The sequence below is a fragment of the Heptranchias perlo genome, chromosome 20 (assembly GCF_035084215.1).
Source record: "Heptranchias perlo isolate sHepPer1 chromosome 20, sHepPer1.hap1, whole genome shotgun sequence".
Classification (NCBI taxonomy): Eukaryota; Metazoa; Chordata; class Chondrichthyes; order Hexanchiformes; family Hexanchidae; genus Heptranchias; species Heptranchias perlo.
The window spans coordinates 28,769,066-28,791,651 of NC_090344.1; the positions used below are offsets into that span (position 1 = coordinate 28,769,066).

At 45.4% G+C, this 22,586-nt stretch overlaps 1 non-coding gene across 1 annotated transcript; it reads left to right on the forward strand.

Annotated features, from left to right (window-relative positions):
- Positions 1-18,978: 18,978 nt before the first annotated feature.
- trnay-gua (transfer RNA tyrosine (anticodon GUA)) lies at positions 18,979-19,072 on the forward strand. Its single transcript has 2 exons — positions 18,979-19,015; positions 19,037-19,072. It is a non-coding gene; the product is annotated as a tRNA-Tyr (tRNA).
- Positions 19,073-22,586: the final 3,514 nt, after the last annotated feature.

A 22,586-nucleotide genomic window follows, 5' to 3' on the forward strand; every position in this document is an offset into this window, starting at 1 on the left:
GTTCAGGCAGGAGCGGTGAAATTGCTCATGTTGATCAGGAGCGAGCTTTATGCTCAGTCGGGGGAATTTGGTTGGTGCTATTTTGAACAACACCAGGAAAGTCAAGTTCCCTGATCGAGGATCAAACATGCTGCCGCGGCGGCGAGAGCGCCGAATCCTCAGCACTGGACCACCAGCGAATCCGCTGCAATTTTCATTCAAGCAAACAGACCAACGCTGCCTTTCCGACTTGTCCCTTTGAAACTCACGTCACTTTCGCCCCAGACAAGTTGCTCGCACAAAATGGAATTTACTGTTAGAACATGAAAGACTTGTTCAGACAACGACAGCACCAAGTGCGGGTAGGCAGGTACATGAAATGGACAGTGAGGGGAAATATTACCACAAGCTGCTGGTGTAACTGTTTCCATTTCCAAAACGCACGCACCGAATCAGTGCAGCTCCTTGGAATGATGCAGGGCAACGCAGGACTGTCATGTCTCACTTGTAGCAATTGACACACACAAGATTCTGCCATCACGAGCCATCTCCTTCTGTTTCTGTCACTACTTTATCTCCAGCCTCCTCTGCTCCTCCAGATGCCGGTGAAATAGATGTTCAAAGCAAATACTGCGACTCAACGAGAAAAAAACCTTAACTGGAAAGCAGGAGAGGGGAAGAATGATGCTGGGCATTGAGAGACGATGGATTTTGCAGATACCTGGATCAATAGACACAACGATCTCATCTCCCAGCTTCTTCGGATACTGAATATCTTAATGCTCAAGAGATGTTCTCACTGTCCCAGACCCATTCCCTCCAGTCGCATCTCCAACCAATCTTGCATATGATGCTTCGCTTTGAAATTGTGCATTTTTCACAATGAGATTCCATTTGAAGGAAACATTGCTGTGATCAGCTCGTGTTGTTAAGGAGATGGAGCGCAAGAAGATATATAAAAGGCTAATGATAGCAGTGACTGTTCAGACACTGTGAGTTACAGTTAAAGGTCGGCAACATTTAAAGTGTCAGGTAATAGATCACAAATGGCAACAAAACTTAACGCAGACTTTGATCAATATCACGACTTTCAAATAGCAGACATTTTATACAAGGCAAGAAAGATTTACAAGGATGTCGCCTGGACTGTAATATTTTAGCTAAGGGAAAAGATTGGAAAGGCTGGGGTTATTTTCTTTGGAACAGAGGAGGCTGAGGGCAGATTTAATCGAGGTGAACAAAATTATGAGGGGCCGAGTGTGGAGTGGAAGGACCCATTTCCCTTAGCAGAGAGGTTAATAACGGGGGGCTTGGATTTAAAGTGATTGGTAGAAGGATTAGTGGGGAGCTGAGGAGAAATTCCTTCACCCAAGGGTTGTGGGGGTCTGGATCTCACTGTCTGAAAGGATGGTAGAGGCGGACACCTTCATCGCATTTAAAGAGTACGTGGGTATGTACTTGAAGTGCCGTAACCTACAAGGCAACAGACCAAGTGCTGGAAAGTGGGATTAAGCAGGATCGTTGTTTGTCGGCCGGCACTGACACAATGGGCCGAATGACCTCTTTCTATGCCGTAAATTTCTTTGATTCCAGGATTCTAATTTACAATAAGCAGCGTAGTTTTTTATATTCATTCATGGGATGTGGGCGTCGCTGACGAGGCCAGCATTTATTGCCCATCCCTAATTGCCCTTGAGGAGGTGTTGGGTGAGCTGCCTTCATGAACCGCTTCAGTGCGTGTGGTGAAGGTTCTCCCACAGTGCTGTTCGGTAGGGAGTTCCAGGATTTGACCCAGCGACGATGAAGGAACGGCGATATATTTTCATGTCGGGATGGTGTGTGACTTTGAGGGGAATGTGCAAGTCCCAGTCTCTCTGTGGTAATCAGCAGGAGGTTTACTTGCCCATATTTGACCTGATGCCATGAGATTTCATGGGGTCCGGAGTCCATGTTGAGGACTCCCTGGGCCACTCCCTCCTGACTGTATATCACTGTACCGCCACCTCTGGTGGGTCTGTCCTGCCGGTGGGATTGGACATACCCACGGATGGTGATGGAAGAGACTGGGACTTTGGCTGAAAGTCATGATTCTGTTCATATGGTTATGTCAGGCTGTTGCTTGACTAGTCTGTGGGACAGCTCTCCCAATTTTGGCACAAGTCCCCAGATGTTAGTGAGGAGGACTTTGCAGGGTCGACTGGGCTTGGTTTGCCTTTGTCGTGTCCAGTGACTAGTGGTCCGATGCAGGGGCGCCCGTCCGGTTTTATTCTAATTATGACTTTTTTTTAGCGAGATTGTACAACTGAGTGGCTTGCTAGGCCATTTCAGAGGGCAATTAAGAATCAACCACATTGCTGTGGGTCTGGAGTCACATATAGTTTAGGGGTCATGAGAACGCTACTGAAGAAAAATAACTGCTGGGAACCAAGCAATGTGTCCTAGTAAACCACAGGCTAGGGAAGTTCCAGCTCCAGTGACAGAGTTAGATCACTACAGTGTATAAAAGTGAGGGGAACATGATGTAAGGGGCAGTCGGGACAGGAAACACCGGAAATCAAACTCAGGGTGCCTGAGGTTCCATCCAGCGGGATCATCTAATGTACCCGGGGGACTTGCATGTTTCCTCTGGTACGGTAGAGGAAAGAGAACTTTCTCATATATTTGTTAATAAGGCATTAAAGTTGCTGACTCTCAGACTTGTTAATTAATAAGACAATGCTTTAGTTAGAACCTTCCACCCCTAAGGCTCCCTGCTCCTCTACTTTTAAACTTTGACCATTTAGTTTACATTTCATCTCAATTTACTTCCTCTCAAAATGTATCACGTCACATTTCTCTCCATTAAACTTCACCTGCCTGTTTACGAACCTGTGGACGTCACAATGAAGTCACTGACTCCTCTTCACAGTTCCCCACGCTGCCAATTTTGGCGTCATCTGGAGATTTTCACCTTGTGTCCCACATACCCAAGCTCAGATCATTCTCTGTATTGAGAAGAGCAATGGTCCCAACACTGACCCTGGGGGACACCACTGTTTACATCCCTCCAGTCTGATGAACATCCATTAAACACTACTCTCTGTTTTCTGCCCTTTGAACAACTTCCTATCCACACTGCCCCACTCATTCAAATACAGCGAATATTCATTTTATCAACAAGCCTCCTGTCTGGCATGTTATCAAACATCTTTCACAATCCATCTACACAACATCCATGACATTCCCTTCATCAGTAGCATTGAATTATCTCAAATAATCAATGTTGGCTGTTTTTTCATTAATGTGTTTTTCTAACAAATGATTAAATGTTTGCTCCACCTTATCTGGTTTCATCTCTTTCAAGACACAACAGAAAGGACGATTTTCTCCGAGAGCTTAAGATTAATTAATTTTTAAAAACGATGCTTCAGACAATGACGGACATCTGGGCTTAGACCCGCCCATTCGGTGCCACAACTCCCGACCCTCAAACACTCCGATTGGCTGGAGGACCAACTGTCCGATCATAACTCCTGTCAATTTACCATAAGACCAAAAGTCCACACGAGATAGGAATAGGAGTAAGCCATTCGGCCCATTGAGCCTGCTCTGCCATTTAATGAGATCATGGCTGATCTGATGTTTGCCGCAACTCCACTTTTCCGCCCTTTCCCCAAATCCTTTAACTCCCTTGCTGATCAAAAATTTGTGTAACTCAGCCTTGAATGTATTTAATGACTCAGCGTCCACAGCTTTTTGGGGTAAAGAATTCCAAAGATTCACGACCCTCTGGGAGAAGAAATTCCTCCTCATTTCCGTCTCTAACGGCCGACCCCTTATTCTGAGACTATGCCCCCTAGTTTTAGATTCCCCCATGAGGGATAACATTCTCTCAGCATCTACCCTGTCGAGTCCCCTCAGAATCTTGTATGTTTCAATAAGATCTCCTCTCATTCTTCTAAACTCCAATGAGAATAGACCCAACCTGTTCAATCTTTCCTCATAAGACAACCCTTCCATACCCGGAATCAACCTAGTGAACCTTATCTCAACAGTCTCCAATGCAAGTATGCCCTTCCTTAAATTAGGGCACCAGAACTGTATTCAGTACTCCAGATGTGGTCTCAGCAGCACCCTGTACAGTTGTAGCATGACTTCCCTGCTTTAACAATGAAACCCCCTCGAACTAAACGCCAATATTCTGTTTGCCTTCCGGATTACCCGCTGCATCTATATGTTGACTTTTTGTGTTTCATGCAAGAGGATTGCCAAATCCCTCTGTACCGCAGCATTTTGTAGTATTTCTCCATTCAAATAATATTTTGCTTTTTATATGTTTTCATCCCAAAGTGGATGAATTCACATTTCCCACATTATATTCCATCTGCCAAATTTTTGCCCATTCGCTTCACCTGTCAGCATCCCTTCGCAGACACTTTGTGTCCTCTTCGCAACTTGCTTTTCCACCTATCGTTGTATCATCAGCAAGTTTGGCCACAAGACACTCTGTTCCTTCATCCAAGTCATTGATATATATTGGAAATAGTTGAGGCCCCAGCACTGATCCCTGCGGCACCCCACAAGTTTCGGAAATTCCGATAAATTTACGCTCCTCCGATTGGTCCGGAACTCTCCTTAATCACCAGGGCGGGGTTAATGGTGAGACTGGCAAACTGAGGTGCAGTTGGAAAATAAACCTTAATTGAACGCGTCAGTTGCAACATTTAATAAAACAAAATGAATAAAAGTTACCGAAAAAAATAATTTCTGGAGTTCACCAAAGTGGGGACGGGGGGCGGTGGCGCGTCAACGTTGTGTGTTTCTGCCGGTTAGAATGGCACCAAGGGCTGGGGTTTCAGTTTATTTTCTGATCCTTGGTCCAAACGCGCTCTTCCTGCTTCCAATCGATTTCCTTTTCGGCCAGAAATTAAGATCATCAATGGAGGCTGCATCACCCAGCATGCTGCGCGGTACAGATTGTGCCCTATCTGAATCAGTGGAGCACAGTGCGCAGGCGCAGTAGTGACTCATTATCGGGCAGTGTGTCCTGAGCATGCGCGGTCAGTGGAGGCTGCGGGAGGAGCGCGTTCGGTGCAGGTGAGAGGATCGGAGCAAGAGGATCAATAAACCCCGGGGCCCGGGTCCGGGCTCAGGCCCAGGCTCAGGCTTCACAAACCCCGAGTGCGGCCCCAGACCCGAATATAAAACAGTGAACATTATCCCCCCTCACTACCCGCCGGTTTCCGGTTTCTCCCGTTTCGCTCCGGACCAACTCTCAACAAAAGGCCGCGGCCCCGCGCATGCGCGGTGTAAACTGGGACTTCTCAGGGAGCGTCTGTAAATGAAGGAGAAATGGTGATCGGTCAGGGAGCGTCTGTAAATGAAGGAGAAATGGTGATCGGTCAGGGAGGGTCTGTAAATGAAGGAGAAATGGTGATCGGACAGGGAGCGTCTGCAAATGAAGGAGAAATGGTGCTCTCTGTATCTTTCGTCATCCAGTGATCTCGAGCTTTGGAGGCCGTTCCATTCCTCCTCGTGGGAATCGGTCTACTCTCTGCCCAAAGCAACTCCTCCTTGAAGGCCTCCCATTGTTCAATTACTGTTTTGTTGCCAAATTTTGATCCCAATCCACCTGGACAAGATCCCTTTTTAACTCACTGAAATTATCCCTCCTCCATTTAATAAGTATTTTCACATTTGTTTGCTCCTTGTCCTTTTCCTAACTATTCTGACCCTAATGAGATTATGATCACTGCTGCCCCACTGAAACATGCTCCACCTGCCCCAATTCATTCTCCACACCGAGTCCACTGCTGTACTCACTCACTCTCTAACGCACTCTCACATTCACTCTCTCACGCTCACTCTCACATTCACATTCCCACATTCACCCACTGTCACATTCACTCTCTCATGCTCTCTCACCTTTTTGCTCATGGTTTTGGGACACCGAAAGGTGATGCGATGGGTTTGGATTTCAGCACAGGGAGGAGGGACAGTGTGTGGGACGGGGATTTACATCTTTAGAGGAAGAAGAGAGGAAAGAATGTTCCATAGAAACTAGAATTGTCTGTTCTGAATTTATATCCTCTATTTACAGTGATAACTTTTATAACCTCCTTTTACAGGGTATGAGAAGGGGAGGAATTGCAGAGGGAAACTCAAACGAAAGATCACGTCAAATCTGACAGTCACTTGATTCATCAGGATCTGAATATCATCGGCCTCTGTGGGAGAAGATTTCAAACAACAGTGTCAGCGGAAAAGCACCGAGTGAGAGTGTTCCAGTGCACTGACTGTGGAAAGAGCTTTTGCCAGTTACACAGCCTGAAAAATCACCGCACCATTCACAGCGGGGAGAAACCGTACACGTGTTCTGTGTGTGGACGAGGCTTCGTCTGATCGTTCAACCTGGAGAGACACAAGGACAACCGCACCACGGAGAAACCGTGGAAATGTGGGGACTGTGGGAAGGGATTCAATTACCCGTCAGAGCTGGAAACTCATCGACACAGTCGCACTGGGGAGAGGCCGTTCACCTGCTCCGTGTGTAAGAAGAGATTCACTCAGTCATCCAACCTGCTGAGACACCAGCGAGTTCACACTGATGAGAGACCTTTTAAATGTTCTGACTGTGAGAAGGGCTTTAAAAGCACAAATGATCTGCTGAAACACCAACACACTCACACTGGGGAGAGACTGTTCACCTGCTCCGTGTGTGGGAAGGGATTCACTAATTCATCCCACCTTCTGAGACATCAACTTGTTCACACGATTGAGTGACCTTTTAATGCAGTGACTATGAGAAGAGCTTTAAAAGCAGAAATGAACTGCTGACACATCAACTCGCGCCCATTGGGGAGAGACTGTTCACCTGCTCCGTGTTTGGGAAGGGATTCACTCATTCATCACACGTGCTGAGACACCAGCGAGTTCACATATGACTGCAGGGGTTGGATTCTGCTGTTAATCCCTTCCAGGACTGACCCATGTTCATTCTGACAGTTGGGGTTTGTTTCTGCTGATGTTAATAACCCCTATAAGTGGGCTGGAGTTTAATTTTCTGGATACATGTTAAATAAATCAGCTTAGTTTCAAACACCTTGTTGTCGATTTTGGTCTTCAACACCTGAGTGTTTAGCATCACCTGACTGGAGCTCAGAAAGGACAATCTGGGGGGAGGATCGTCCGGTGGGAACAGAACTTCAGCCTGGACACAGTCCTTCAGGGCCACACTGAGAGGGGCAAACGGCACTTTGGTCTTTCTTGTCTCTCTTTCCTGACAGCAAAGTCGCCGTGCGGGTTAGCCTTGAGGCGTGTAAGAAATGTGTCCCAGCCGCTCCCTTTTATGGTTCAGGGCTCCTCGGAATGGAACAGAAGGCTCCTTTACAATGGTGTTTATGAGTCAGGAAGAGCAAGAACAATGTGTAAGGATTAACCCATTAACAGATATAATTTAGTATAATTATAATCAATAGGAGAAGTACAATGAAATGTACTATGAATCTATGAATCAATAAATGTAAACTGTACTGTGTATTAATATAGTATGAACCATGTAACGTGTATTCAATAAGAAAGTGCTGGTGGGCCGAGAAGGATGCATGATGGTTATTATAGTCAAGTTTGCAGTTAAAACTAATAGGATGCTGACAATATTAAAGTGGGAATTAACAGACTGTGGGTAAATCAGAGGCACTAAGGGAGGATGTGCTGGAATAGCATAATGTCTAAAAGACGTAGATAACTGGGACTGAAGGTTAATTAAATCAAGGAGTCACGCAGGCTCAGGCCTCTCTATCTCGAGCCTCCACAAGCCAGTGAATAGAAGTCTGTTTATACAAACGGTTTTGTGAAGGCTGCCAATGTAAACTCCAAGATAAGGTACCGTTAAATCTGTAACAAGGCACGGATGGTACCAGGAGTTATGCTTGGAATGTAACTTCTGAAGGTTGAGAGACATGAATAATGGTGAGGCTGAGAGATGTGGATGTGATAGTGAACTTCCACATAGACTGAAAAAGGGGATAAGGAGAGACCTCAAAAGCTGAGTAAGGCGCACAAGATTCTGGCAAGGAAGAAGAGAACTCTTCAGTCAACAGATCACAGCGAGAGAGAGAGAGACCGCACCACAGTCACTTGGAGGGATACTTCCGAGGTTTCAAGGAACAGACTGTGACTTTTTCTTTTTTTTTAAGTATCACCTTTTTTGTACTAATTGTGATGTGCTGAATAAATCTGTTTTGCCTTCAACCATAATACCAGTACCGTGGTGGTCTTGTTGTTATCAGGAACCAGTTCTTAGATTGGATTAGATTATAATCCTGAAAATAGTGGTTTAAATCCTACAATTGATGACTACGAAGAGACTATTTCTGACAACAGCCAAAACCTGGTATTAATGGATATAAGGTAACCAGAGAACCATAGAAAAGATTTTGCACAGAATGGGGCCATTCGGCCCAACGTGTCCGTGTCGGCTTGAAGAACAACCAGGTCCCCATTCTAATCCCACATTCCTGCACCCGGTCCATATTCCTGCAGCTTACAGCACTTTAGGTGCAGGTCCAGGTACTTCTTAAATGAGTTGAGGGTCCTTGCCTCGACCACCAATTCGGGCAGTGAATTCCATACACCCAGCACCCTCTGGGTAAAAAAGATTTTCCTCATGTCACCTCTCATCCTCCTGCCAATCAGTTTAAATCTATGTCCTCTAGTTCTTGAACTCTCCGCTCGGGGAAACACGTATTTCCTGTCTACTCTATCCCGGCCCCACATAATTTTGAACACTATTTATATCACCCCATCTGCTTTGTTTGTCATAGTCCTTGCATTGAAGTATATGCCCTTTAACCCCGTCAAATTCCTGTGCTGAACACTATTTAACCTTTGCTTCTTTTGCCTTTCTGAGTCGCTAACTATGTAACTAACTGCATTTCTACTTCCCGTTTCCTGGTCTGCTTTTGTCCTATCTGTATCTGCCCTTTGGTTCCCATCCCTCTGCGATACCAGTTTAAACCCTCCCCAACAGAACGAGCAAATGCCCCCGCGAGGATATTGGTCCCAGTTCTGCTTGGGTGCAACCCATCTCAGAAGGGGGGATGAATTAGTGAATCTCTTCCCACACACGGAGCAGGTGAACAGTCTCTCCCCAGTGTGAGTGCGTTGGTGTTTCAGCAGATCATTTGTGCTTTGAAAGCCCTCTCACAGTCAAAACATTTAAAGGTCTCTCCCCAGTGTGAACTCGCTGGTGTGACAGAAGGTGGGATGACCAAGTAAATCTCTTCTTATACATGGCGCAGGAGAACGGCCTCTACCCAGTGAGTGCGTTGGTGTGTCAGCAGATTCCTTTTGCTTTTAAACCTCTTCCCACAGTCGGAACGTTAAAAGGTCTCTTATCAGTGTGAACTCGCTGGTGTGCCAGCAGGTGGGATGACTGAGTGAATCCCTTCCCACAAACGGAGCAGGTGAACGGCCTCTGCCCAGAGTGACCTCGCTCCTGTGACAGAAGGTGTGATGACCAAATGAATCTCTTCTTACACACGGAACAGATGAACGGCCTCTCCCCAGTGTGAGTGTGTTGATGTTCCAGCAGTTCGTTTGTGCTTTTAAAGCTCTTCTCATAATCAGAACATTTAATAGCTGTCTCCCCAGAGTGAACTCGCTGGTGCGTCAGCAGTTCAGATGAAATAGCGAATCCCTTCTCGCACACAGAGCAGGTGAACGGCCTCTCCCCAGGATGAGTACGTTGGTGGCTCAGCAGCATGTATGTGCTTTTAAAGCTCTTTCCACAGTCAGAACATTTAAAAGATCTCTCATTAGAGTGAACTCGCTGGTGTGTCAGCAGGGTGGATGACCGAGTGAATCCCTTCCCACACACAGAGCAGGTGAACGGCCTCTCCCCAGTGTGACTGTGTCGATGAGTTTCCAGCAGTGACGGGTAATTGAATCCCTTCCCACAGTCCCCACATTTCCACGGTTTCTCCGTGGTCCGGGTGTCCTTGTGTCTCTCCAGGTTGGACGATCAGTTGAAGCCTCATCCACACACAGAACACATGTACGGTTTCTCCCCACTGTGAATGGTGCGGTGTTTTTTCATGCTGTGTAACTGGTTAAAGCTCTTTCCACAGTCACTGCACTGGAACACTCTCACTCGGGTGTGTGTGTCTCGGTGATTTTTCACTCACACTGATGTTTGAAATCTTCTCCCAGAGATAGAACAGACGAACATTTCTCCTTCCACATTCAAAGGCCGATGACATTCAGGTCCAGATGAATCGAGTGACTCTGTCAGATCTTGACATGATCTTTGGTTTGAGTTTCCTGTCTGCAAATCCTCCCCTTCTCATACCCTGTAAAATGAGTTTACAAAAGTAATCACTGTAAATACAGGATAGAAATTGAGAACAGGCTCTTCTAGTTGCTATGGAACATTCTTTCCTCTCTTTATCCCCCGAAGCTGTAAATCCCCGTCCCACGCACTCTCCCTGCGCTGAAATCCAAACCCATCGCATCATCTTTCAGTTGTCCTAAACCATGAGTGAAAGGGTGAATGTGAGAGAGCGTGAGAGAGTGAATGTGAGAGAGAGAATGTGAGAGAGAGAATGTGAGAGAGAGAATGTGAGAGAGTGAATGTGAGAGAGTGAATATGAGAGGGCGAATGTGAGAGAGTGAATGTGAGAGGGTGAATGTGAGAGAGTGAGTGTGAGAGAGTGAATGTGAGAGAGTGAATGTGAGAGAGTGAATGTGAGTACAGCGGTGACCTCGGTGTCGAGAATGAAGTGGGGCAGGTGGAGCATGTTTCAGTGGGGCAGCAGGGATCATAATCTCATTAAGTTTAGAATAGTTATGGAAAAGGACAAGGAACAAACAAATGTGAAAATACTTAACTGGAGGAGGGCCAATTCCAGTGAGTTAAAAAGGGATCTTGTCCAGGTGGATTGGAATCAAAAATTGGCAACAAAACAGTAATTGAACAATGGGAGGCCTTGAAGGAGGAGTTGGTTCAGGTACAGAGCAGACAGATCCCCACGGGGGAGAAAGGAAGGGCATCCAAAGCTAGAGCTCCCTGGATGACGAAAGAGATAGATAGAGATTAAAATGAAACAGAAAAAGGAGGCTTATGACGAATGTAAGGTTCATAATATCGTAGTGAACCAGGCTGAATAAAGAAAGTACAGAGGAGATCTAAAAAAGGGAATAAGAGGTGCAAAGAGAGAGTATGAGAATAGATTGGCGGTTAACATAAAAGGGAATCCAAAAGTCTTTTATAAACATACAAACAGTAAAAGGGTAGTGAAAGGAAGGGTGGGGTCGATTAGGGAAAAAAACAATATCTTTTTGTGGAGGCATAGGGCATGGCGGAGGCACTAAATGAGTACTTTACATCCGTCTTCACCAGAGAAGAGGATTCTGCCATTGTAGCAGTAAAGGAGGAGGTAGTAGTGATGTTGGAGACGATAAAAATAGATAAAGAGGAGGCACTTAAAATATTGGTAGTGCTCAAAGTAAAAAAGTCTTTCGGTCCAGATGGGATGCCTCCTAGATTATTGAGGGAAGTAAGGGTGCAGATAGTGGAGGCTCTGACCACAATCTTCCAATCCTCCTTGGATATGGGAGTGGTGTCTGAGGACTGGAGGATTGCAAGTGTTACACCCCTGTTCAAAAATGTAGGAGAGGGATAAACCCGGCAATTACAGGCCAGTCAGCCTAACGTCGGTGGTGGGAAACTTCTAGAGACCAGAATCCGGGAAAAAATTAATTCTCACTTGGAAGAACGTGAGTTAATAAATGAGAGCTAATATAGATTTGTTAAAAGTAAAATCATGTCTGACTAATTTGATTGAGTTCTTCAATGAAATAACGGAGAGGGTTGATGAGGGTAGTGCACTTGATGTTGTGTACATGGACATTTAAAAGGCGATTGGTAAAGTGCCACCGAATGGACCTGTTGGTAAAATTGAAGCCCATGGCAGCATGGATACAAAATTGGCGGAGAGACAGAAAGCAGAGAGCAGTGGTGAACCATTGTTTTACAGACTGGAAGAAAGTATGCAGTGATGTTCCGTAGGGATTGGTATTAGGACCATAACTCTTTTTGATATATATTGATGACCGAGACCTGTAACTAATGGGGTGCCGCAAGGATCAGTGCTTGGGCCTCAGCTATATACAATACATATCATTGACTTCGATGATGGGACCGAATGTAAAGTATCCAAGTTTGCTGATGATATAAAGCTCGATGGGAAAGTAAGCTGTGAGGAGGGCACAAAGAGTCTGCAAAGGGATATAGACAGGTTAAGTGAGTGGGCAAGAAGGTGGCAGATAGAGTATAATGTGGGGAAATGTGAGGTTATTCACTTTGGTCGGAAGAATAGAAAAACAGAATATTTTTTAAACAGTGAGAAACTATTAAATGTTGGTGTTCAGAGAGATTTGAGTGTCCTCGTACAAGAAACACCGAAAGATAACATGCAGGTACAGCAAGCAATTCGGAAGGCAACTGGAATGTTGGAATTTATTGCAAGGGGGTTGGAGTAGAAGAATAAGGAAGTCTTGTTGCAATTGTACACGGCTTTGGTGAGACCACACCTGGAGTACTGTGTACAGTTGTGCTCTCCTTATCTAAGGAAGGATATACTTGCCTTAGAGCCGGTGCAGCGAAGGTTCACTCGATTGATTCCTGGGATTAGAGGGTTGTCCTATGTGGAGAGATTGAGTAAAATGGGCGAATTCATTCTCTCTGGAGTTTGGAAGAATGAGAGGTGATTTCACTGAAACTTGTAAGATTCGGAGAGGGCTTTCGAGGGTCGATACTGAGAGGATGTTTCCCCTGGCTGGAGAGTGTCGAACGAGGGGCATAGTCTCAGGATAAGGGGTCGGCCATTTAGGACTGAGAAGAGGAGGAATTTCTTCACTCAGACGGTTGTGAATCTTTGGAATTCTCTATCTCAGAGGGCTGTGAATGCTCAGTCGTTGAGTTAATGCAAGGTTGAGATCGATAGATTTATGGACTCTAAGGGAATCAAGGGATATGGGGATCGGGCAGGAAAGTGGAGTTGAGGTCGAAGATCAGCCTTGATCTCATTGAATACATGATGTGGAGATGCCGGTGATGGACTGGGGTTGACAATTGTAAACAATTTTACAACACCAGGTTATAGTCCAGCAATTATATTTTAAATTCACAAGCTTTCGGAGGCTTCCTCCTTCCTCAGGTGAACGATGTTCCACACCTTCCACATCGTTCACCTGAGGAAGGAGGTAGCCTCCGAAAGCTTGTGAATTTAAAATAAAATTGCTGGACTATAACTTGGTGTTGTAAAATTGTTTACAATTATTGAATACAGAGCAGGCTCAAGGGGGTGTACGGCCTACTCCTGCTCCTATTTCTTATGTTCTTATGAACCGTCACATTTTCTTCCTCATTTACAGACTCTCCCTGACATTGAATATTTCTCCTTCATTTAGAGACGATTCCTTACTGATCAACATTTCTCCTTCATTTACAAACAATTCCTGACCAATCACCATTTCTCCTTCATTTACAGATGCTCGCTGACCGATCACCAGTTCCCCTTCATTTTCAGACTCCCTGACCTTCACCATTTCTCTTTCATTTGCAGATGCTCCCTGACCGATGCACATTTCTCCATCATTTACAGACAATGCCTGACCGATGACCAATTCTCCTTCATTTACAGATGCGCCCTAACCCATCTCCATTTCTCTTTCATTTACAGACGCTCCCTGACCAATCATCATTTCTCCTTCATTTACAGATGCTCCCTGACCAATCACCATTTATCCTTCATCTCCAGACGCTCCCTGACCGATCATCATTTCTCCTTCATTTACAGACGCTCCCTGACCGATCACCATTTCTCCTTCATTTACAGACGCTTCCTCACCGAGGACCACTTCTCCTTCATTTGCAGATGTTCCCTGACTGATCAGCATTTCAACTTCATTTACAGACGCTCCCTGTCCGAGGACCACTTCTCCTTCATTTACAGACGCTCCCTGACCGATCACCATTTCTCCTTCATTTACAGACGCTCCCTGACCGATCACCATTTCTCCTTCATTTACAGACGCTCCCTGATTCGATGAGTCACGAGGTTTGACGCTGACTCTGCGCATGCTCGGAGGCCGCGGGCCGTGTGTTGAGTTTCGGGTCTGATCTAAACCGGAGCCCCCGGAGTGTAGAGAGAGAGAGGAGAATGTTCACTGTTTGATATTCGGGCCCGGGGCCGCACTCGGGGTTTGTGAAGCCCCCTCCCCCTCCCCCGGGGTTTATTAACCCGCTCCCCCCGCCCATCTCTCACCTGTTGCGGACACGATCTCGGCCTCACTCCCCGCCCGCCGCGCATGCTCAGCTCACACTGCCCGGGTGATTGACGGGAGCTCCGGACCAATAGGAAGAGCGGAGAGGGACTGGAGGACCGAGCGGGCGGTTGGTCCTCCAACCAATGGGAGTGGGTGAGGGGCGGGACTTGCGGCACCGAGTGGGCGGGGCTGAGCCCGGATCTCCCTCATTGGCTGAAACTCTGCCTCATTTTGAAAGCTGATTGGTGTGAAACTCTTGGGGAAAACTGGCCCTTTGTGTTGTGGAGAAAAACCGATGGAACCGAGTGGGTGGAGCAAAGATTTCAACATTGGGAATGAAATGGATTAATTCAGGACAGACAGCAGGGATTATTGGAGGGAATAACACAGTGTGGGGATAAAATGCAATGGAGGTTGTGAAGATGGATTGTTAAAAAGTGTTTGAGAAGATGCCGGACAGGAGGCTTGTTGATCAGATTAAAGCTCAGGGTATTAAAGGGAGTGGGTCAGTGTGGATGGGAAGTTGGAGAAAGGGCAGAGTGGTGGTTAATGGATGTTTTTCAGACTGTGGGGATGTAAACAGTGGTGTCCCCCAGGGGCAGTGTTGGGACCATTGCTCTTCTCAATACAGAGCAATGACCTGGGCTTCGGGACAAGGGCAGAAGATCAACATTTCCTGACAACACCAAGATAGGGAGCATTAAGAACTGTGAAGAGGAATGTTAGCAACTTCAGGGTGACATCGGAACATTAGGAACTGGAGTAGGCCGTTCAGCCCCTCGAGCCTGTTCCACCATTCAGTGAGATTGGTATCAGTGACCGTGGAGTTGGATTATATCAGAGTGGGGTGAATTGATGTCAGTGATGGTGGGACTGGTTTATATCAGGCAAGAGGAGATTGGTATCAGTGACTGTGGAGTTGGTTTATATCAGATCGGAGGAGATTTGTGTCAGTGACTGTCGGTTTGGTTTATGTTAGACAGGAGGAGATTGGTGTCAGTGACTGTGGGGTTGGATTATATCAGAGTGGGGTGAATTGATGACAGTGATGGTGGGACTGGTTTATATCAGGCAAGAGGAGATTGGTATCAGTGACTGTGGAGTTGGTTTATATCAGATCGGAGGAGATTTGTGTCAGTGACTGTCGGTTTGGTTTATGTTAGACAGGAGGAGATTGGTTTCAGTGACTGTGGGGTTGGATTATATCAGACAGGAGGATGTTGGCATCAGTGACTGTGGGGTTGATTTATATCAGACAGGAGGAGATTGGTGTCAGTGACTGTGAAATTGGTTTATATCAGACAGGAGGAGATTGGTGTCAGTGACTGTGGAATTGGTTTATATCAGACAGGGGGAGATTGGTGTCAGTGACTGTGGAATTGGTTTTTCTCAGACAGGGGGAGATTGGTGTCAGTGACTGTGAGACTGGTTTATATCCGACAGGAGGAGATTGGTATCAGTGACTGTGCAGTTGGTTTATATCAGACAGGAGGAAATTGGTTTCAGTGACTCTGCAGTTGGTTTATATCAGACAGGAGGAGATTGGTGTCAGTGATGGTGGAGTTGGTTTATATCCGACAGGAGGAGATTGGTATCAGTGACTGTGCAGTTGGTTTATATCAGACAGGAGGAGATTGGTATCAGTGACTGAGCGGTTGGTTTATATCAGACAGGAGGAGATTGGTATCAGTGACTGTGGAATTGGTTGACATCAGACGGGAGGAGATTGGTGTCAGTGACTGTGGAATTGTTTTGTATCAGTGTGGGGGAGATTGGTATCAGTGACTGTGGGATTGGTATACATCAGACAGGTGGAAATTGATGTCTGTGACTGTGTGTTTTTTATCAGACTGGAGGTGATTGGTGTCATTGACTGGGTTCAGGAACTGGAATTAGCCATTCAGCCCCTGAAGCCTACTCCACCGTTCAATTGGATCAGGACTAATCTGTGTCACAACTCCATTTACTTGCCTTTGCTCCAAATCCCTTGCAACCCTCATGCAACACAAATCTATCGATCTCAATATTGAAAATTTCAATCGAGCCCCAGCATCCACAGCCTTTCGGGGAATTGAGTTTGTCATTTCCACTACCCTTTGTGTGAAAAATTGCCACCTTATTTTGCTCTCAAATGACCTAGCTCTAATTTTAAGATTATCAAGAAGGTGACAGATGGAGTACAATGTGGGGAAATGTGGAAATTATTCACTTTGGTAGGAAGAATAGAAAAGCAGAATATTTTTTAAAAGTGAGAGTCTAAGAAATGTTGGTGTTCAGAGGGATTTGAGTGTCCTTGTACACTGATCACAGAAAGTTAATATGCAGGTGCAGCAAACAATTAGGAAAACAAATAATATGTTGGCCTTTATTTTAAGTGCTTTGGAGAATAAGAGTAAGGAAGTCTTGCTGCAATTATATCGGGCTTTGGTGAGACCACACCTGGAGTACTGTGCACAGTTTTGGTCTCCTTACCCGAGCAAGGATATACTTGCCTTAGAGGGGGTGCAACAAAGGTTCACTGGATTGATTCCTGGGATGAGAGGGTTGTTGTATGAGGAGAGATTGAGTAAAATAGTCCCATATTGTCTGGAGTTTAGAAGAATGCGAGATGATCTCAGTGAAACATCTAACATTCTTGGAGGGCTTGACAGGGTCGATGCTGAGAGGCTGTTTCCCCTGGCTGGAAAGTATAGAACGAGGGGGCATAGTCTCAGGATAAGTGATCGGCCATTTAGGACTGAGATGAGGAAAAATTTCTTTAATCAGAGGGTGGTGAATCTTTGGAATTCTCTACCGCAGAGGGCTGTGAATGCTCAGTCGTTGAATATATTCAAGAATGAGATCGAGAGATTTTTGTGCACCGAGGAATCAAGGAATCGGGCAGGAAATTGTAGTTAAGATAGAAGATCAGCCATGTACTTACTGAATGGCAGAGCAGGCTCGAGGGGCCGTATGGCCCACTCCTGCTCCTATTTCTTATGCCCTCTTGTTCTGGATTCCCCCTCCAGAAGAAATCATTTCTCTGTATCTACCTTATTAAATCCCTTTATTATTTTAAACATCTCGGTGAGATCACATCTCAATGTTTTAAAATCAATGGAATAAAAACTAAGTTTATGCAAACTGTCCTCATAATTTAATCCTTTTAACCCCGGCATCATTCTGGTGAATCTGCACTGTATCTTTCCCAAGGCCGATTGATCTCTCCTTAGGTTCGGTGCCCTGTTCTCCAGATGGGGTCTGACCAAGGTTCTTCACAACTGAAGCATCACTTCTGTATTCCAACCCCACTCAAGATAAAGGTCAACATTAAATTAGACTTGTTGATTATTGTCCAGATTTGTAAGGTATTTGCAAAGGATTCGAGGGGATCTTAGAGTTGGGATTTTTCTTTATTCTGTCCACTCAAAGTGTTTGATAACAGACTTACTCCTTTGAATTTAGTGCTGGATTATTGGTCCGTGATGTGTTTACTTGTTTGTATTTTGTTAAATACATTTGCTGAGTGGATTTAAATTGAAGCCGAGATTCCCAGGCCTGATGCTCTATTCACACATCGAAGGTGAGAGAGATGCTGTGGGACACACGATAAGTCCAGTAGCTGAAAGTGATTCACAGACTGGGTTTTGTGTTTAGTGATCCCGGGTACATTACCGATACCTTCCCTGGATCCCAAGGCTGGGAGAGGCACTCGGGAAGGACCGGGGAACTGGGACTTGGCCATGAGAGTAATTGAAGGTGTGAGAACTGAAATAACCTGAAGTGAGAAAGGAAAAAATGCAGAATAATCGGTAATTAGGACATGAATTAGTCTCTTATCTTGAATTCATCAAGTAATTGACCCATTCTTTGTGAAATAAAGTTGATTTATTTGATATTTATCCAGAATATTGAATTTCAGCCCAGTTATAGCGGTTATTAACATCAGCAGAAACAAATCCCAACTTCCAGAATGAGGTTCTGCTGCTGAAACCCTCATCCATGCCTTTGTTTATCTCTAGACTCGACTATTCCAATGCTCTCCAGGCCCGGCCTTCCACTTTACACCCTCCGTAAACTTGAACCCACAATCTCCAGATCAATAATCAGTCCCATTATTCATTGTGTCACTGGCCCAGGCTGTGGAGAACACGGAGCAGCTCACACTCCCACAGCACTGCGGTATGAGCAGGTACCGAGTCAGCCTCAGTCATGAGCACTGGAATCCACGAGTCCGGGTGTGTCAAAGGAGCACGGTGAACAATCACCAAAGTGAAATATTTTTGCCGCTTCCCTTCAATACCTCAGCTGGTAGCGCGACAAGACTGTCGTGGAAAATAAGATAAAGTCATCCTTATGTCATTTGTTGAATTCCAGCTCGAAATATTACGCGTGATTTTGCAATAAGCTGCAATTAGTTCAAGGTCGCTCTCTTAACTTCACAGGCAACTTACAGATTAACATGTTGCCATGAAGGCACAGGACGCCTCTTTTCCTTTCTCAAACCTTGAAACTTTCTGTGTCTGCCCAAACAAGGCTGTTTTGCCTCTGCTCACCAGCAGGGAGTGCTTTTGAGCAGCAATACTTCAAAACACTCAGCTCTGGCTTTCAGGCAAAAGAAGTCTTCGATCAGCATTGGTCGACACGAGTCTGAACATGTCAACAGGCACACGGTGAACAATAACCAAAGACAATCCTTTCTATCGCTTCCCTTCGATAGCTCAGCTGGTAGAGCGGAGGACTGTAGTGAATTAAACAAAATAAAGTCATCCTTAGGTCGCTGGTTCAATTCCGGCTCGAAGGAGTGAGTGTGCTTTTGGAATAAGCAACAATTACCTCAAGGTCGTTCTCTGAACTTTCCAGGCACCTCCCAGATTAACATGTTGCCACTGAGTCACAGGACACCACTTTTCCTTTCTCAAACCTGAAAGCTTTCTGTTTCTGCCCAAGCACGGCTGTTTCACTCGAGCATTTGCCTCTGCTCACCAGCAGGGAGTGCCTTTGAGCAGCAACACTTCAATTCGCCCTCAATTTCAGGCAAAAAGTCTTCGATCAGTCAGTCAGTCAGGGCTCACGCTGTTCCCTCAAGCTCGGGCGGCTGTTGCTTTCCAGTGACCTCATCTTCCTTCCGCAGGCTCGGGCTCTTCTCAGCATCATTCATGATTACTGTGGCTTCCCGTTCTGCTGTTCCTCACTTGCTGATGCTCGATACCGCTGATTGGAGCAAAGTATTTCATATATTCAGGGAGCGGCAACCCAAGGCAAGATTTCTCTGCTGGTCGTGGAGCAGCTTGGAGGCGAGTGCGAGGCGGGAACTGTGAAGGGCGATTTACAAACAGCAAACGAGGAATTAGCTCAACTGGTAAAGCTGTCACTTAGCATGTGAGAAGTAGTGGGATCATTGATTATATTCTCCGCTCACCGTTTGTCTTGGTGCAATTCTACAGAAACAAGAGTGTTGTCAGTGATTCCATAGCCCATGTATTTCCTAAACTTCGCTGTGTGTTTGAGTACAGAGAGGTCAAGGGGCAGCAAATCTTTTGATGTGCTGCAGCAAGCAAAAGTTCTTGATTTTGCTCTGCAGCAAAGATGGAAAGATGAGGTGAGAGATTGGGGAAAAAAGCTTCGTATTCCTTGATGTCTTCTGTGAAGATTGAATTCAGGACTTTCAAATTATGACACTGATGCACTGCTTGCTGCACTAAGAAGGCACTTACCAGGTATGCAGCCCGGCAGCACCAGCAAGTAGGACAGCTTACAAGGTATTGAAGGCCATAAAATAATGCACAGTTTGCAAAAAAAAAATCCAAGCCTAATTGGAGTCGAACTTATAATCTTGTGATTTTTAGTCAAATGCGTTATCCATTGCACCACTGGCCCAGGATAGAGTGAACAAGTAGCAATAGGAGGCAGTGGGCATGGCGGAGGCACTAAATAAATACTTTGCATCTGTCTTTACCAAGGAAGAAAATGCTGCCAAAGTGTCAGTAAGGGAAGATGTCGTTGAGATACTGGATTGGCGAAAAATTCATAAAGAGGAGGTACTTGAAAGGCTGTCTGTACTTAAAGTAGAAACGTCACCTGGTCCGGATGGGATGCATCCTACTTTGCTGGGGGAAGTAACGGTGGAAATTGCAGAGGTACTGGCCATAATCTTCCAAACATCCCTTGGTATGGGGGTGATGCCAGAGGACTGGAGAATTGCAAATGTTACATTCTTGTTCAAGAAAGGGTGAATGATAAAACCCAGCATCTACAGACCAGTCAGTTTAACCTCGGTAGTGGGGAAAGTTCTAGCAACGATAATCCGGGATAGAATTAGCAGTCACTTGGACAAGGATTAGGGAAAGCCAGCACGGATTTGTTAAAGGCAAATCGTGTTTAACTAACTTGATACAGTTTTTTGACAAGGTAACAGAGAGGGTCGATGAGGACCATTCGGTTGATGTGGTGTGTATGGACTTTCAAAAGGCGTTTGATACAGTGCCGCATAATAGGCTTGTCATCAAGATTGAAGCCCATGGAATAAAAGGGGCAGTAGCAGCATTGATACAGAATTGGCTGAATAACATGAAACAGAGAGTAGTGGTGAATGACTGATTTTCGGAATGGAGGGAGGTATACAGTGGTGTTCCCCAGGGGTCGATTCTGGGACCACTGCTATTCTTGATATATATTACTGACTTGTTCTGGATTCCCCCTCCAGAAGAAATCATTTCTCTGTATCTACCTTATTGTATACCTTTATTATTTTAAACACCTCGGTGAGATCACATCTCAATGTTCCAAACTCATGGGAATAAAAACCAAGTTCATGCCACCTATCCTCATAATTTAATCCTTTTAACCCCGGCATCATTCTGGTGAATCTGCACTGTATCTTTCCAAGGCCGATTTATCTCTCCTTAGGTTCAGTGCCCAGTTCTCCAGATGGGGTCTGACCAAGGTTCTTTGCAACTGAAGCATCACTTCTGTATTCCAACCCCACTCAAGATAAAGGTCAACATTAAATTAGACTTGTTGATTATTGTCAAGATTTGTAAGGTATTTGCAAAGGATTCGAGGGAATCTTAGAGTTGGGATTTTTCTTTATTCTATCCACTCAAGGAGTTTGATAACAGACTTACTCCTTTGAATTTAGTGCTGGATTATTGGTCCGTGATGTGTTTACTTGTTTGTATTTTGTTAAATGCATTTGATGAGTGTATTTAAAATTGAAGACGAGATTTCCAGGCCTGATGCTCTATTCACGCATTGAAGGTGAGAGAGATGCTGTGGGACACACGATAAGTCCAGTAGCTGAAAGTGATTCACAGACTGTGTTTTGTGTTTAGTGATCCCGGGTACATTACCGATACCTTCCATGGATCTGAAGGCTGGATAAGGCAATCAGGAAGGACCGGGGAACTGGGACTTGGCCATGAGAGTAATTGAAGGTATGCGAGCTGAAATAATCTGCAGTGAGAAAGGAGAATAGGCATAATAATCGGTAATTAGGACATCAATTAGTCTCTTATCTTGAATTCAGCAAGTAATTGAACCATTCCGTTTGTAACAAAGTTGATTTATTTGACATAGATCCAGAATATTGAATTTCAGCCCAGTTATAGCGGTTATTAACATCAGCAGAAACAAATCCCAACTGCCAGAATGAAGTTCTGCTGCTGAAACCCTCATCCGTGCCTTTGTTTGCTTCTAGACTCGACTATTCCAATGCTCTCCAGGCCCGGCCTTCCACTTGACACCCTCCGTAAACTTAAACCCACAATCTCCAGATCAATAATCAGTCACATTATTCATTGTGTCACTGGCCCAGGCTGTGGAGAACACAGAGCAGCTCACACTCCCACAGCGCTGCGGTATGAGCAGGTACCGAGTCAGCCTCAGTCATGAGCACTGGAATCCACGAGTCCGGGTGTGTCAAAGGTGCACGGTGAACAATCACCAAAGTGAAACATTTTTGCCGCTTCCCTTCGATATCTCAGCTGGTAGCGCGACAAGACTGTCGTGGAAAATAAGATAAAGTCATCCTTACGTCATTTGTTCAATTCCTGCTCGAAGGAGTATGCGTGATTTTGCAATAAGCAGCAGTTAGTTCAAGGTCGCTCTCTTAACTTTACAGGCACCTTACAGATTAACATGTTGCCATGAAGGCACAGGACGCCTCTTTTCCTTTCTCAAGCCGCAAAACTTTTTGTGTCTGCCCAAACAAGGCTGTTTTGCCTCTGCTCACCAGCAGGGAGTGCTTTTGAGCAGCAATACTTCAAAACACTCAGCTCTCGCTTTCAGGTGAAAGAAGTCTTTGATCAGCACTGGAG